Source organism: Schistocerca gregaria, chromosome 7 (assembly GCF_023897955.1).
Source record: "Schistocerca gregaria isolate iqSchGreg1 chromosome 7, iqSchGreg1.2, whole genome shotgun sequence".
In the NCBI taxonomy this organism is placed as follows: domain Eukaryota; kingdom Metazoa; phylum Arthropoda; class Insecta; order Orthoptera; family Acrididae; genus Schistocerca; species Schistocerca gregaria.
Genome location: NC_064926.1, coordinates 71,128,268 through 71,146,124, shown reverse-complemented (window position 1 = coordinate 71,146,124; position 17,857 = coordinate 71,128,268).

Sequence of the window (17,857 nt, the reverse complement as noted above, 5' to 3'; positions counted from 1 at the left end):
TGGAGCTTGCAATATTCAGTAGCGACGAAAACTGTGTGTTGCATCATCAATGTCAGAGTGCTTGCGTTTGAAAAACTGGTAGTGGCGCATCAGAACCAAGCTAGTTGAGTCCAAGAATAAGTTCCATACCGTGCCCTTAGTCGCGGTATTCGCTTGGAGACAAGTTGACACGGAGCCTGTAGTATACAATCGCGATCCAATTTGTGTTGCATTGTCAATGTCAGGGCGCAGTCTGGATCGCGATTGAATAGTACGTGGTCTTTGCCGACTTCTCTCCCTGCGACTACCGTGACTAAGGGTTCGATATGGAACTTTTCCATGGAGTCAAGTAACTTGATTACGATGTACCACTGCCAATCTTCTCTAACCCTGGCGCCCTCACATTGATGATGCAAAGTACAAATTGCGTCGTGATTGAATACTACAGACTCCATGCTGACTTGTCCCCACGCGAATAGCGTGACTGTGGTTACGGTATGTAGTCAAGTAGTTTGTTTCCGACACATCACTGCCAATTTATTTTAACCCCCACCCATACACTGACAATTCAATCTGGTTACAGACTGTAGCACCTAGAACCTCTCGAATACTACGGCCGGCAGGAAAGGATCCATACCGTTTCCATAGTCTCAATATTCGATTAGAGAGAATACGGCTTGGAGCCTGTATTATAAAAATGCGATGCAATTTGCGTGTTACATCAGCAATGTGAGGGTGCGAGGGATAAAGTGAATTGGTACTGGTATATTGGAAACCAGCTACTTGACTCCAATGAGAGATTCCATACCGTGTCCATAGTCGAGTTATTCAAGTGTAGAGTAGTTGGCATGGAGCCTGTAGTATTCAATCACGAAGTAATTTGTATGTTGTATCGGCAATGTGAGACTGCGAAGGTTAGAGAAAACTGGCACAGGTGCATTGGAAACAAGCTACTTGACTCCAAGGAGGTGTTCAATAGCGTGCCCGTAGTTGCGGTAGTCACTTGGAGAGAAGTCGGCATGGATCATATAGTATTCAATAGCGACGCAATTGGTGTGAAGCATCGGCAATGTGAGGATGTTAGGATAAGAGAAAACTGCCAATGGTGCATCCACGACAAGCTACTTAGCTCCAAGGAGAAGTTCCATAGCGTACCCGTAGTCACGGTAGTCGCTTGGAGAGAAGTTTGCCTAGAGTCTGTAGTAGTCAATCGCGATCCAATTTGTTTGTTGCACTGTCAGTGTAATATTGCGGATGTTACAGTAAATTGGCACTTGTGTATTGGATACAAGCTACTTGACTCCCAGGAGAGGCTCCATACCGTGTCTATAGTTGCGTTATTCGCTTGGAGAGAAGTCAGAATGGAGGCTGTAGTATTCAACGCGACGCAATTCGTCGGCAAATTGAGGGTGCAAGGGTTAGAGAAAACTGTCACTGAAACATCGGAAACAAATACTTGACTCCAAGGGGAAGTTCCATGGAATCCCTTAGCCGCGGTAGGGGAGTGGAGAGATGTCTTCATGCATGTAGTGTCCAATCACTGTCCACCACTGTGTGTTGCACCTTTAATGAGAGGGTGCGAGGGGTACGGGAAATTAGCACTGGTGCATCGGAAACAAGCTACCTGACTCCCAGGAGAGGTTCCATGCCGAGGGCTTGACGTCGTTAGTCGCTTGGACAGAAGGCGACATTGAGCCTGTAGTATTCAATAGCGATGTAATTTGTGTGTTACATTGTCAATGTAACGGTGGGGGGGGGGGGGGGGGGGGAGGGTAGAGTAAATTGCTATTGGTGCATCAGAATCAACCTACTTGATACCCAGGACAGATTCCATGCCACGTCAATAGTCGCGTTATTCGTGTGGAGGGAAGTTGGCATGGAGCCTGTAGTATTCAATAGCGATCCAGCATCGGCAACGTGAGGGTACGAGGGTTATAAAAAACTGGGAGTTGTGCATTGGAAGGGTGGTGTCGCCGCCAGACACCACACTTGCTAGGTGGTAGCCTTTAAATCGGCCGCGGTCCGGTAGTATACGTCGGACCCGCGTGTCGCCACTATCAGTGATTGCAGACCGAGCGCCGCCACACGGCAGGGCTAGTCTAGAGAGACTCCCTAGCACTCACCCCAGTTGTACAGCCGACTTTTCTAGCGATGGTTCACTGACTTCTACGCTCTCATTTGCCGAGACGATAGTTAGCCTAGCCTTCAGCTACGTTATTTGCTACGACCTAGCAAGGCGCCTTAATCAGTTACTATTGATACTGTGAATCATGTAATGTCAAGAGCGACGTTCGTCATTAATGGATTAAAGATAAGTATTCCACCAGCTACGTCCGTTGTTTCTAAATTCTAATTTCCTTGCCCTGTTCCAGACCTCACTCCAGCCTGCGTGAGTTAAATCGCGTGCCTTTCGGCCTCCTTTAGTAACACGGTGTTGGCTCTCCTGCCAACCACAACATTGGCGACGAGGCAAAACCGCGTTCTTATCGATATTGCCCTGATTTACTTGTGTAATGGCTTCGCCACAATCTCCAGATGTACAGTCCGAATTTTATCGCTTACAGAATCGGCAGACGCAGGCCTTACTGGATGCCCTTGGACAGCTCGTCCAGGGTCAACGTGTGATGCAAAATGATGCGGCAGCAGCCGCTTCACCGCTAACGCAGCCACAACACGCTGTTGCACCAACTTTTCGACCTTTTGATGCTGCACTGGAAAGCTAGACGGAGTGGTCACGCCAAATTGGATTCCATCTCGCCGCCTACAGAATTCAAGGTAACGAGCGGCAGCCTTTTCTCCTTTCATCCGTCGGAGTATCAACGTACCGTGTGATAGTCAAATTATTTCCTCGACGCGACGTAGCAACTCTGTCCTACGAAGAAATTTTATCTGCATTAGATGCATATTTCAAAGAATCAGTCAATGTGGTTGCCAAACGGTATACCTTCTTTCGTACAAAACGTACGGCAGATCAGACTAATCGGGAGTGGGTTGCAACCTTGCAAGGCCTTACTAGGGATTGTGCTTTTGAGTGTCAATGTGGACTCCCTTATTCAGATACTATGGTACGTGATGCAATTGCACAGAACGTTTCTGATGTTCGTATAAGGGAACAGATTTTGAAACTAGTAAATCCCTCCCTTCAACAAGTGATGGACATATTAAATCGGCAGGACACACTTTGCACAGGAATCATTTGAAACTTCGCTAGCGGTGTGTCAGGTTAACCGGCCCGCTGGGCGAGCTGCACGGAGCAGTAAACAGCCCTCGCGCCCGGCCGCGCCGCTGCCGCCAGGCTCTCAGCCACGTGTGTGGCGCCGACAAGCAAATGCAGTGATCAAATCATGCCCGCAGTGTGCTACTAAACATTCGCGTGAGAATTGCCCGTCACGCCAAGCTATTTGCTTTTATTGTAATAAAAAAGGACATGTTCAGAGTATTTGCCAGGAAAATCTCAGATCGGAAGCTCAAAACCGTTCCCGGCCCTTTGCTTCGCGCCGGAATCGGAATCGAACCAAGGATACTCAGGCTCGTGAAACTTCGCCCATGGAAATTCATGTAGTTCATTCCACTCCGCGCACCGCCACTCTCTCTAACAGTGACTGTGTTCGTCCCAAATATAGTGTGCGTCGACATCGCCGGAACTCCCGTCAAGTCGCAAGTGATTATGTACCAGTGTCAGTTCACGTTGAACGAGACAGTCGCCCTTGTCGTCAGCAGGAAATAAACTTTTTGTAGACTTGGACATTAACGGCAAAGTGATACCATTCCAGCTCGATACCGCAGCTGCACTTTCACTGATCAATCACGACACTTACAAACTGCTGGGCACACCTCCGTTGCGTGCCGCAAATGTTAACTAGTTATTCAGGTCAAGATATCCCTGTGTTAGGGCAGTGCAGCCTTCTTGCAACATACAAAGGACAAACAAAACTTGTGTCATTTTACGTCCTTCGTTCTTCTTCTGCAGTGAACTTGTTTGGTTTCGATTTATTTCAGTTGTTTAACTTGTCTATAGTAAATCAGGTCCTATCAGTGAACCATACTGTGCCTTCAGACAGTGTTTCTCGTCTATGAGAAGAATTTGCAGACATTTTTGCACCGGGCCTCGGTTGCGCTAAGAACTATAAAGCACATTTGGAACTGAAAGTAAACGCGCAACCGAAATTTTTCAGCTCGCGCAATGTTCCCCACGCCTTGCGTGATGAGGTCGCAAAAACATTACACGATTTGGAATCACAAGGTGTAATTGAATGTGTGCAGGCTTCTCTCTGGGCGTCACCCTTAGTAATTTTGCCACAACCTTCCGGCAAATTGAGACTTTGTGTGGACTTCAAGGCAACAGTGAATCCACAACTATTGGTTGCAACTTTTCCTTTACCCCGCCCGGAAGATCTTTTCGACAAACTGTGCCCGGGTAAATATTTTTCGAAGTTGGACCTCGCGGATGCGTACTTGCAAATACCGGTGGACAAAGAATCCCAGCGCGTTTTGGTGGTTAACACTCATCTTGGGTTGTATCAATTCAAACGACTGCCATTCGGGTGTGCATCCGCCCCTGCATTGTTACAGCAATATCTACAAACTGTTTGTGCGTCGGTCCCTACTGCAGCAAATTATCTGGACGATATTGTGATCTCCGGAAAGACGGAAGAAGAACATTTGGCCAATCTCAGGACATTATTTCAGGTCTTGCGACAAAATGGTCTTCGCTTACGGAAGGACAAATGTGTGTTTTTTGCTCGTGACTTGCCATACTTGGGACATGTACTCAATGCCAAAGGCATACATCCCAGTCCAATGCACCTTCGTGCCATACAAGACTTGCCTTCGCCGCAGAACTTGAAGCAGCTACAGAGTGTGCTGGGAAAAATCAAGTATTATAATAAATATGTGCAGCATGCCTCTTCCATTTCAGCTCCGCTTCATCGCTTACGCCGTAAGGGTGATCCGTTCGTCTGGACGACGGAATGCGAACGCGCATTTCGCCAGTTGAAATCGGCGTTGCTTTCCCATACTTGCCTTACGCCTTTCGATCCCCAGAAGCCCCTCTTGTTGATGGTGGATGCATCGGATTTCAGGATCAGTGCTGTGCTTGCGCACAAAGATGGATCGCACGATCGCCCTATTGCCTTTGCGTCCAAAATGCTCTCGTCTGCGCAAAGAAATTATTCACAGATTGAGAAAGAACCATTGGCTCTCGTATTTGGTGTTACAAAGTTTCATGATTTCTTGTATGGTCGTCACTTTACCATACCTTTGACATCGCTTTTTCATCCGACCAAGCCTGTACCTCCACGTACAGCGCAGAAATTCATTCGCTGGTCTATTTTCCTCTCGCAGTACCACTACGATATCTTGTATCGGTCCACTGCTAAGCACGGAAACGCCGATGCGTTGTCCCGCTTGCCTGTTGCTGAGGATAGGGCATTCGATTCCTCCGAACGTGGTTGCATGTTCATTGATGCGGAAACCGATGACGTGGTCGAATCGTTTCCGATTGATTTTCGTCGTGTAGCTACAGCCACAGCTGCCGACCTTGTCCTTGCTCCCGTTGTGCGTTTTGTTGCTACGCAATGGCCCTTGTCAAAGTCACGGATCGGGGACCCGTTGGTTCGCCGATTTTTTGCTCACAAGGCGAGACTTTTTGTACGACGTGGTGTTTTGCTGTTGCGTTCTGATATTGATCGGTCCAGGGTCGTGGTACCACGTTCGTTACAGTCCTCTGTCTTACAGCTTCTCCACCAAGGACATTGCGGTATAGTGAGAACGAAACAACTTGCTCGTCAGCACTTTACTTGGTTCGGAATCGATGCCGCGATTACGAATATGTGCTCTTCTTGCATGGTGTGTGCCGAACAACAATCAGCACCACCGCGGAAATTCTTTGCATGACCAAAAGCCACTTCCCCTTGACAACGCTTACACATCGATTTTGCCGGTCCCTTCTGGAATGCTCGATGGTTGGTTGTGGTAGATTCATTCAGTAATTTTCCTTTTGTTGTCCGGATGTCTTCCACGACGTCATCTGCCACCATCCAAGCGTTATCCGCTATGTTTTGCATTGAAGGTCTTCCACAGACTATCGTTTCCGACAATGGCCCACAATTCATGTCCGCAGAATTCCAGTCATTCTGCGAGGCCAAAGGTATTCAACATCTGACGTCCGCGCCGTTTTCGCCACAGTCAAATGGTGCCGCTGAACGATTGGTCAGGACTTTCAAGTCAGAGATGTTGAAATTGAAAGAGTCGCATTCTCGGAAGGAAGCGTTATTGCTCTTTTTGTCCTCGTATCGCTCTCAGCCCCGAGATGGTCGTTCACCGACTGAGTTGCTTCACGGTCGTCATCATCGAACCTTGATGTCTTTGTTACATCCACCCCATCAGGTTCCTGTGCAACGCCAGACACCTGCTTTTGCTCCAGGCGACGTTGTCTACTATCGCCACTATCGAGGTTCACGGCGTTGCTCGAAGGGCGCATTCTTCGCTGCCTCGGCAGCGCTATGTATCTGGTTTTGGGGGCCTCTGGTGAGGTGCGTCGGCATCTCAATCAGTTGCGTCCCTGTCGTCGCACGGGATCTGCCGCTCGCTGTCTGCTTTCAGAGACGGTGCCGTCCGGTCAGTGCCCCGGGGACCCATCTACTGGCTCGCCTCAGCCCCAGGTGTTACCGACGCTGCCTTCCATTTTGCCCCATGGCGACACGCCGCTGCTGCCGCCGTCGACGACTGTTCTCCCGCCGGCTACGCCCGCAGTAGACGCGTCGCTGCAACCGCCGGGCGCCTCCTTGGGTCACGCGCCGCCGATCGCTTCCCGTGACTCTTGCCCGCTCCGGACCATATGTCGTCTTCGCCCGTCGGGTGCCCCAGACCGATGGAGGTCGACCCTTCGGCTCCTTCGGTCTCTCTACGGGCGCATATACCGCATGTTGGGGTGCACCCTGGAGCTGGTTTTCAGGCGTTTCCTAGCTCCCCGCGGTCCGAATGGCAGGGTGTGGGTGGCACAGCCTCGTCTGTTGTTAGGCTCCCCACCTCGTCGCATACGTCAACGTGCAGTCCTCCCCACGGCTGGCGGAAGCCTTATACCACAACCGTACGCCGATTTGCGGGGGAGGAATGTGGTGTCACCGCCAGACACCACACTTGCTAGGTGGTAGCCTTTAAATCGGCCGCGGTCCGGTAGTATACGTCGGACCCGCGTGTCGCCACTATCAGTGATTGCAGACCGAGCGCCGCCACACGGCAGGGCTAGTCTAGAGAGACTCCCTAGCACTCACCCCAGTTGTACAGCCGACTTTTCTAGCGATGGTTCACTGACTTCTACGCTCTCATTTGCGGAGACGATAGTTAGCCTAGCCTTCAGCTACGTTATTTGCTACTACCTAGCAAGATACCATAATCAGTTACTATTGATGCTGTGAATCATGTAATATCAAGAGCGACGTTCGTCATTAATGGATTACAGTTAAGTATTCCACCAGCTACGTCCGTTGTTTCTAAATTCTAATTTCCTTGTCCTGTTCCAGACCTCACGCCAGCCTGCGTGAGCTAAATAGCGTGACTTTCGGCCTCCTTTAGTAACACGGTGTTGGCTCTCCTGCCAACCACAACAGGAAGGTAGCTACATGACACCAATGATAACTTTGATATAGCGTCAGTAGTTGAGGTTGTCGCTTGGAGACAAGTCGGCAGGGACCCTGTAGTTTTCAATAGCGATCCAATTTTAGTGTTGCAACGTCAATGAGTGGGTGCGAGGGCTAGAGTAGTTATCCACTGGTGCATAGGAAACTAACTACTTGTCTCCCAGGAGGAACTCCATACCGTTTCTTTAGTCGCGTTTTTCGCCTGGAGAGAAGACAGCTGTGAGCCTGTAGTATTCAATGGCAATGAGATTTGTGTGTTGCATCGGCAATGTGAGGGTGCGAGGGTTACAGAAAACTGACAGTGGTTGTTTGGAAACAAGCTACTTGACGCCAAGTAGAAGTGGCATACCATGCCCGTCGTTACGGTTGTCGCTTGGAGAGAAGTCGTCGCGGGGTCTGTAGTATTTTATCGCCATCCAATGTGTTTGCTGCATCGTCAATGTAACGGTCGGTTAGTGTAAATTGGCACTGGTGTATCGGAAACTAGCTACTTGACTCCCAGGAGAGATTCCATACCGTTTCCATATTCGCGTTATTTGCTTTGGGAGAAGTCGATATGGAGACTAACAGTACTCAATCGCGACGCAATGTGTGTGTTGCAACGGAAATGGGAGAGGAGTGCGAGAGTTAGATAAAACTGGCAGTGATGCATCAGCAACAAGACACTTGAATCCAAGGAGAAGTTCCATGCCGTGCCCGTGGTCTTGGTAGTCGCTTGGAGAGAAGTCGCATGGAGCCTTTAGTATTGAATCGCGATTCAGTTTGTGTGTTGCGTTGTCAAAATAAGGGTGTGGGTGTTACAGTATAATGGCACTGGTGTATCGGATAGAAGCTACTTGATTACCAGGAAGGATTCCATACCGTCTCCAGAGTCAGGTTATTACCTTAGAGAGAAGTTGGCATGGAACCTGTAGTATTGAATCACGACGCAATTTGTGTATTGCATCAGCAATGTGGGGGTCCAGGTTTTGGAGGAATCTGGGACTGAAGCATCGAAAACAAGCTACTTGACTCCAAGGGGAAGTTCCATGCCATGCGCGTAGCCGCGGTAGTCGCTTGGGAGAAATATGCATGGAGCATGTAGTATTCAATCACGATCCCATTTCCGTGCGAGGGTTACGGGAAATTAACACTGGTGCATCGGAAATAAGCTACTTGACTCCCAGGAGTGGTTATATACCGAGTCTATATCCGCGTTACTCACTTGGAGAGATGTCGGCATGGAGCTGGTAGTATTCACTCGTAACGCAATTTGTGTGTTGCATCAGCAATTTGAGGGTTCGAGTGGTAGAGAAAACTGGCAGTGGCTCATAGAAACAAGCTACTTGACTGCAAGGAGAAGTTCCATACCGTGCCTGTAATCTTGGTAGTCGTTTGGAGAGAAGTCGCATGGAGCCATTAGTATTGAATCGCTTTACACTTTGTATGCTGCGTTGTCAAAATAAGGGTGCGGGGGTTACAGTATATTAGCACTGGTGTATCTGAAAGAAGCTACTTGACTCCCAGGAAGGATTCCATACTGTGTCCATAGTCGCGTTATTAGCTTAGAGAGAGTTTGGCATGTAACCTGTAGTATTCAATCGTGACGCAATTTGTGTATTGCATCGGCAATGTGAGGGTTCAAGTTGTAGAGAAATTTGGCACTGAAGCATCGGAAACAAGCTACTTGACTCCAAGGGGAAGTTCTATGTCATGCACGTAGCTGCGGCAGTCGCTTGGAGGGAAGTTGGCATGAAGCCTGTAGTATTCAGTCGAGACCCTATTTGTGTGTTGCATCGGCCACGTGATGGTGTGTTGGTTTGAGAAACGCACAGTGTTTCATCCGAACATGCTACTTGCCTCCAAGGAGAAAATCCACATAGAGGTCGTAACGGCATTAGTCACTTTCAGACAAGTCGGCATGGATCCTGATGTATTCAATAGCGAAGCAAATTGTGTGTTGTATGCTCAATGTAAGAATGCGGGGGTTACAGTAAATTGGCATTGGTGCATCGGAAACAAGCTACTTGACTCCCAGGAGTGGTTACATACCGTGTCCATTTCCGCGTTATTCACTTGGAGAGATGGCATGGAGCTTGTGGTATTAACTCGTAACGCAATTTGTGTGTTGCATCAGTAATGTAAGGGTACGAGGGTTAGAGAAAACTAGAAGTGGCTCATCAGAAACAAGCTACTTGACTCCAAGGAAAAGTTCAATACCATTCCCATAGTCATGGTGGTCGCTTGGAGAGAAGCCGGCATGGATCCTGTTGTATTCAATCGCGATCCACTTTGTGTGTTGCATTGTCAATTTAATAGTGCAGATGTTATACTAAATTGGTGCTGGCACTGGAAATAAGCTACTTGACTCCTAGTAAATGTTCCATAACGTGTCATATTCGCGTTATTTGCTTGGGGAGACTAACACTACTCAATCACTTCGTAATTTGTGTGTTTCATCGGCAACGTGATGGTGCGATGGTTAGAGTAAACTGGCAGTGGTGCATCGGAAACAACATACTTTACACCAAGGAGAAGTTCCATACCGTGTCTGTAGTCCCATCAGTCACTTGGAGAGAAGTGGGCATGGAGCCTGTAGTATTCAATGGCGACGATATTTGTGTGTTGAATGGGTCATGTGAGGGTGTGAGGGTTAGAGAAAACTGGCTGTGGTGCGTCGGAAAATAGAAGATGCATACAGTGCCCATAGTCAAAATTGTCGGTTATACAGAACTCGGCATTGAGCTTGTAGTGTTGAATCGCGATCCATTTTGTGTGCTGTTGGCGATGTGAGGGTGTGAGAGTTAGAGAAAACTGACAATGGTGAATCGGAAAGAAGCTATTTGAGTCCAGGGAGAAGTTCCAAACCATTAACGTAGTTGCAGTAGGTGTTTGGAGAGCAGACGGCAAGGACTCTGTAGTACTCAATGGCGATTCAATTTATGTGTGGCATTGTCAAGGTAAGGGTGTGGGGGTTAAAGTAAATTTGCACTGGTGCATCGGAAACATGCTATTTGACTCCCAGTAGAGGTTCCATACCGTGTCCATAGTCGCGTTAATCGTTTGGTGGGATGGCGATATGGACCCTGTAGTATTCAATCGCTACACAGTTTGTGTGTGGCACCGTGAATGTGAGGATGCGAGGGTTAGAGAAATCTGACAGTGGTGCATCAGAAACAAGCTACTTGACTTTCAGGAGAGGTTCCATTCCGTGATCGTAATATTCTAATTCGCTTCCAGGCATGGAGCTTGTAGTATTCAATTGCGACGCAGTTAGTGTGTTTCATTGTCAATGTAAGGGTGCAGGGATTTCAGTAAACTGGTAGTGGTGCATCGGAAACAAGCTACTTGATTCCAAGAAGAAGTTATGTACTGTGCTCATAGTTGCGGTAGTCGCTTGGAGAGAAGTCGGCATGGAGCCTGCAGTATTCAATTGGGATCCAATTTCTATGCTGCATTGTCAATGTAAAGGTAGAAGGGTACAGTAAATACGCGCTGGTGCATCGGAAACAACCTACTGGACTCCCAGGGGAGGTTCCATACCATGTCAATAGTCGAGTTATTCGCGTGGAGAGAATTCACCATGGAGCCTGTAGTATTCAGTCGCAATCTAATTTGTTTGTTGCATTCTCAGTGCAAAGGTGCGGCGGTTATAGTAAATTGGCTATAGTGCATCGGAAACAAGCTACTAGACCCTCAGGAGAATTTCCATACCGTGTCAATAGTCGCGATATTGGCGTGCAGAGAAGTCGGCATGGATCCTGTAGTATTCAATCAAGACGCAATTTGTGTGTTGCATCAGTAATGTGAAGGTGCGAGGGTTAGAGAAAACTAGCACTTGTGCATCGGAAGGAAACTACTTGACTCCAAGGAGACGTTCCGGTGTCGCATCGTCAATGTGGGAGTGCGTGGGTTACAGTTTATGGGGAGTGGGGCATTAAATACAAGCTATTGGACTCCCAGCAGAGGTTCCATGCAGTCACCATAGCTGCGGTAGAGCTATGGCGCATGTAGTTTTTAATCGCGATGCGTTTTCAGTGTCGCATCGTCAAAGTGAACACGGGAGGGTTACAGTAAATGGGCAGAGGTGCATCGGATACAAGCTGCTGGACTCCCAGGATAGGTTCCATGCAATGACTGTAGCCATGTTTGTCTCTTGGAGAGAAGTCAGAATGGAGCCTGTAGTTTTCAATCAAAATACAATTTCTGTATCGCATCGTCAATGTGGCGGTGCAAGGGTTACAGTAAGTGGGCAGTGGTGCATTGGATACAAGCTACTGGACTACCAGTAGAGGTTCCATGTGGTGACTGTAGCCGCGCCAGGATCATAGATGTACGCTAGCACAATGTTTCTGACAATGTCCTCGATACTTATGCACTAGGGCAGCATCCGCCTAATGGCAAGACAGCTCCTGAGGGCGGTATTAGTCTCTTGGAGAGAAGTTGGCATGGAGCCTGTAGTATGCATTCGTTAGCACTTTCGGTGTGTAGCAGCGGTACGTTTTTTGATCTGGTACTATAGCTCTGCCATGTAATACTAAAAATAGACTCATCAATCTGTCACGTCTTGCCAGGGTTCAAATTGGAAACTACTGTTGGACAGTATGGGAAAGTGTGTTGACGAATGTCTGGCAGGTGTACTACAGCCATGGTTACACTGGACAGGGGGCTGTTGCTACAATCCACTTGCGTGGGTGTTGGACTGATGTAAATCTCCTGCTCGATAAGGGATAAATGCGTAACCGACAGGAAAATATTGGAAACACTATCTTTGTTGTGTTCTGTAAGGATATACATCCACCTTGAGCCTAGGACAGCTCCGAAACTGGTCCAGTGTCATAGGTGGAGTGACAATCCATATAACACATCATATATGGTGTATAACAGGATGTCTCTGATAGCGTAGTGTGGGGTAGGATTCTCAGCTGATGATGTTGCACGGATGAAGAAGAACCGATGATGATTACAATGACTTCTTTATTGAGGCTTGTTTACAATGATTAGTAAGTGACAGTGTCTTCCCCAGTGGCGACAGACTCCAGCTGCTGACTGCACATTCTGCTGTTGTACTGCTGATGCTTTACGCCAGGTTCAAGTGTTTCTTGGCTGTTTTGAGTGTGGCTGGAGGTGGTGGCTATGGGAACATTGGGAAGCGTTACAATCCACAGCTCAGAACATAGCGGTCTCTTATTGGTACCCTGGTGAGAGCAGAGATGGGTCGATCTCGGCGTTGTACTCCCACAGAAGCAGCAAAGTGCAGGGTTGCCCCTGGGGCCAAGAGGCATAATAGCGGCGGTTCGTATCCAATTTGATTCAGAAGCATCTGCCTCATCTACATTGTATAGACTAGCACACACCCGCCAGCCGTTGTGGCCAAGCGGTTCTAGGCCCTTCAGTCCAGAACTGCGCTGCTCCTACGGTCGCAGATTCGAATCCTGCCTTGGGCATGGATGTGTGTGATGTCCTTAGGTTAGTTAGGTTTAAGTAATTCTAAGTCTAGGGGACTGATGACCTCAGATGTTAAGTCCCATAGTGCTTAGAGCCATTTGAGCACACACTCGGCGTCACATCACTGCCCAGCTCTTTCATGTTTTGCCTGTTGGTATAAAGGAGTAGTGTGAAGTTTCTTAATGTGCAATAACCGGCATAATTGCTCAATTAAATCAAACACAAAGTTTATCAATGGGTCACTTATCATCTCAGACTCTTCGTACTTGAATACCCACTAGTTTACCACTGCATTTTCTACTGTTTCAGCCTGCTGATTCGGTATCGCTATTCTAGGAACGAAACGTGGAAAATGATGATTATCATGAAGACATACTGGTTTTCTGTCGGCGTTTGCGCAAATGGTCTGATGACATCAAACCCTACAATCTGAAATGGTTCATAGGCCTCAGGTAGCTTTTGTAACATAATCTTTTGGTGACTGAGCACTGTCATTTGTGTATATGTGGTACACAATTCTTTACGTAATGACTGACATCCTGTTTGCGAGTTAGCCAAAAGAAATTTTGTGTTAATCTGCATTCTGTTGCTCTGGAATCATCGTGTTCTGCTAAAATTGAACTGTGGGTCTGCCTCAGCACTTCGCTTCATAATGCCTCTGGCGCTATGACACACAGCCCATCTCGTCTTCCTTAACAATACTCCATCATCTGTGCTAAGTGTGGCTGCCAGGTGAACTGTTGACAACCTGGGTCATTGTTTTGTGCTTTGATCCATTTAGCCTTGTCTATACCAAGCACATGCCACAGGGTGTAGTTTGCGTATCAGATTGGCTTCAGTTGTGTGTGTGATCTTCTGGGATTACTTTGAAATGAAGGTCTGAGATGCAATGATAATCTAGTTTTTCTGCTACTTGAAGCTTTAAGTGCTGATAAAAACTCGAGTTCTGCAGAAACGGCTATTGCTTTAAAATGACATCCATATAAGTAACATTCGCAGCACATTATTCTGAATATTGATGTTGGCTTCTTTCTCAATTGTTGAATAATTCGTTTCTGGCCGATTATGCTGTCTGGATGTGTATACTATGTGATATTCCTGTCCATGTATTTCCTGACTCAAGGCTCAGTCTAAGGCAAAACTGCAGGAGTCACAGGACAGTATGGACTGTTTCTAGAAGTATGGACAGGCAAGAACTGGATGTTCACAAATCTTTTAGTCTTAGAATTCCTGCTTCACAGTCTGGTGACCAATGGAAATACTATGTGGCTAGGGCCTCCAGTCGGGCAGACTGTTGGCCTGGTGCAAGTCTTTCGAGTTGACGCCACTTCGGCGACTTGCGTGTCGATCGGTATGAAAGGATGATAAGGACAACACAATACCCAGTCCCTTAGCAGAGAAAATCCCTGACCCATCCGGGAATCGAACCCGGGCCATTAGATATGACATTCCTTAGCACTGACCACTCAGCTACCAGGAGCGGACTGGTGACCAATGAAACTTTACCTCTTTCCTTAACAGTTGTACGACGGATCTTGCAATTTCAGCGAATTTTGAGATATATTTCCAATAAAAATTGATGAGATCTAATTGTTATTGCAATTCATTTATTGCAGCAGGTTTAGAAATTTTTGCTGCATCATTTATAATTTTATCCCTTTACAGGTGATGGCTAGTCTACAATAGTTCTAGTGGTGCTCAGAAACGCTAAATTCGCTAATTAGAACCACTGGCATTTATTGCTAGAAATATTTGAGAATTTGTTGATCAATAGAAAACTGAAATAATCAAATCCCTGAATGGGGAGGGGGGATGGGAGGGCAATGTGCCCCCTGTGTTGCTGTCTGTTATGGAAATAAATGAGTACCGGAGCGCTTGTTTGTGCAGGTACCTCACGAGTGATGGGACATACCAAGAGCAGTACGGTGATGAGGCAGACGGCGCTGTTTTGCAGGGTAGCTGACAGTTCTTGCGGACTGTGCTGGTGGAGGAATGTGCCACATATACAGTCAACAACACAGACTCCGTCGCCACTGTGGCCAACACTGATAACATCACAGACTGCCGGGGCACATGCCACAGCCTGAAATGAGGTTATCAAAAAAATGGTTCAAATGGCTCTAACCACTATGGGACTTAAAATCTGATGTCATCAGTTCCCTAGAACTTAGAACTACTTAAACCTAACTAACCTAAGGCCAACACAAACATCCATGCCAAAAGCAGGATTCTAACATGCGACCATAGCAGCAGCAATTCATAGTACGTCACACTGTCCCTGTTCCACCAGATGCAAAACAGTAACTTTTATGGATGCGTGCTGATCTTTGTACGGGGAGTCCCTGCTTAGTTTGGGCTGTACCATTCTATTGTTTTCCTTATGCTAGCAGAAAGACACCATTTCTCATCACCAGTAATGGCACGAGGTAGGAATGGTCGGCGATGTTCACGAGCCAACTGATGATGAGCAAACAGAGATGCAAATACGAACACCCGCTGATTTTTCTGATTTTGGCTTGGAGCATGTGGTACCCATGCACTCGATTTTTGAGCCATCCCCACTGCATACAAATGTCGTCACACAACGGTGGAATGGTCTCATTTGACAATTTTAGAATACTCTGACATCGATCATTGTGGATAACGGGTTTAAATGAACTTCATAGAACCCCGGAGGTCATCCTGAAAGTGGAGCGTCACCAGAAAACCATTTTTTACCATGTCCTGAACAAACCTTATAATCGGTGTAAATGTTTGTATGGTAGCTGCCTCTGCTGCTGTCAATCCTCTACTGAATTCAAACAGAGGAATATGTCGTAAGTGTCCCGCTTTCTGCGGTTGGCAGTCCATTTTCTAGAATCCCCAGCTTCACTCACTATCTCCAAATGACAAAATGTAAACTCAAATAGCAACAGCGAACAAATAAAAAATGACGAATAACAACATGCAAAACAAAAACGCTGAGAACTTATCCACTAACATAATAAAAAGTAACCGTAATAATAATAGTAATCAAATAATGTCATAAACTTAGCAGAATCTTAGGTAAGTATGACAGATTCATTCATTACCTAATGAAGATTGTTCACCCTCAAGGTTAACTTGTTTTCCCTATTTGTCAACCTGTAAGTTAACTGAGCATCAAAGTACTGCACCAGCTGAGTGCGGAAAGTAGGAATTCCGACAATGGAGCTGAGAAACTGAATACCAAAATTGTAAGCCTTTTATAAAAAAAATTGAGGCAGCAAAAAAAGTATACTGTACCTAAGCGAAAAGAAACAACATTTTTTTTAGAAATCTTGAGGACACATGCTAATCCTTTGAAGATTATTACTATTGAGGAAAGTGGACAGTTTTTCGTGCATCAGTGCTTGAAAAGCAGACCATTGTTCCCGCATGGAACCGTCAACAGTTGTTTGAGGAAGAGACATTCCGAACGGACAACTTTACCGATGAACAGGTAGAGACTAGAGCGAAATCAAATGCAACTATTCCTTAAATTATGAATTTATGTACTTACACTATAAACTTCATCCTTGAATCTGTTTAAAAATAAAATAAAGAAAAATGTATTACTCATTAAATTCTGATGTTTTTTGCACATTCCGGTAGTCTGACTTACTATGTACAAGATGAGGCAAAAGTTTTATGTGAAAATCTCAGTGAAAAGCATAGTTTTTCAGTTAACTGCAATCTGTTTCATTGAACGACTATCAACTGATGTATTATCTTTGCTCTAGAGCTCATCTATCACGCAAGGTTTTCTAGATTTTTTTATGTTCGTGATAAATCTGAAATATGTCTACAAAAAGAGAATGCACTTTTTGTTTTCTATTTCGTTCTGTATATGAATCCCTTCTGAAACATCTATGCCCCTTATGAAGACAAAGCGCCATATCTGCATTTAAGTATTCTTTAATAACTATGTAAAACTGAAAAATTCTTTATGGTATTTATTTGATGTTCTGTCAACGTGGGCAAATGTTGATCCTACGTTGTCTCCTTAATAAAAAAATAAGAACAGTCAATCCATTAAATCATGAAGCACAACCATCAGATGAAAACATTAAAAGCATTTGGGAAGAAAAGGTTCAAATGCCATTCATTATTATCAACAACAGCACTGAATAGTTAGTTAAATAAAAGTATCATTTTTCCAGAGCTGACTTGAAAGACAAATGATTTAAGACACACTTCATCAACACTCTGCATACAATTATGAAACAGAGAGTTATAAATGATTAGATTGACAGAGGTGTCAACATAATGGAAGAATACAATAAATTATTTACAAAAAAACTAGAAATAGAAGGAGTATGTTCTGAACATTTTATCTGACTATCGACGTTACTCTGCAGCGCATGGAAAGAGACTTTATTAAAGAATAACAACTTTTACGCTGCAGCGCCAAAGAACGTGGTATAGGTATGCATAATCTAATGCAGAGATATGTAAACAGGCAAAATACTGCACAGCGGTCGGCAGCACGCATATCAGACAAGTGTTGGGCGCAGTTGTTAGATCGGTTACTGCTGCTACAACGGCAGGTTATCAAGATTTGAGTGAGTTTGGACGTGGTGTTACAGTCGGCGCACGAGCGATGGGACAAAGCATTTCCGAGGTACCGATGAAGTGGAGATTTTCCCGTACGACCATTTCACGAGTGTAACGTGAATATAAGAAATCCGGTAAAACATGAAATATGCGACATTGCTGCGGCTGGGAGAAGATCCTGCAAGAATGGGACCAAGAAAGACCAAAGATGATGATGATGATGATGATGTTTGGTTGCGGTGCTCTCAACTGCGCGT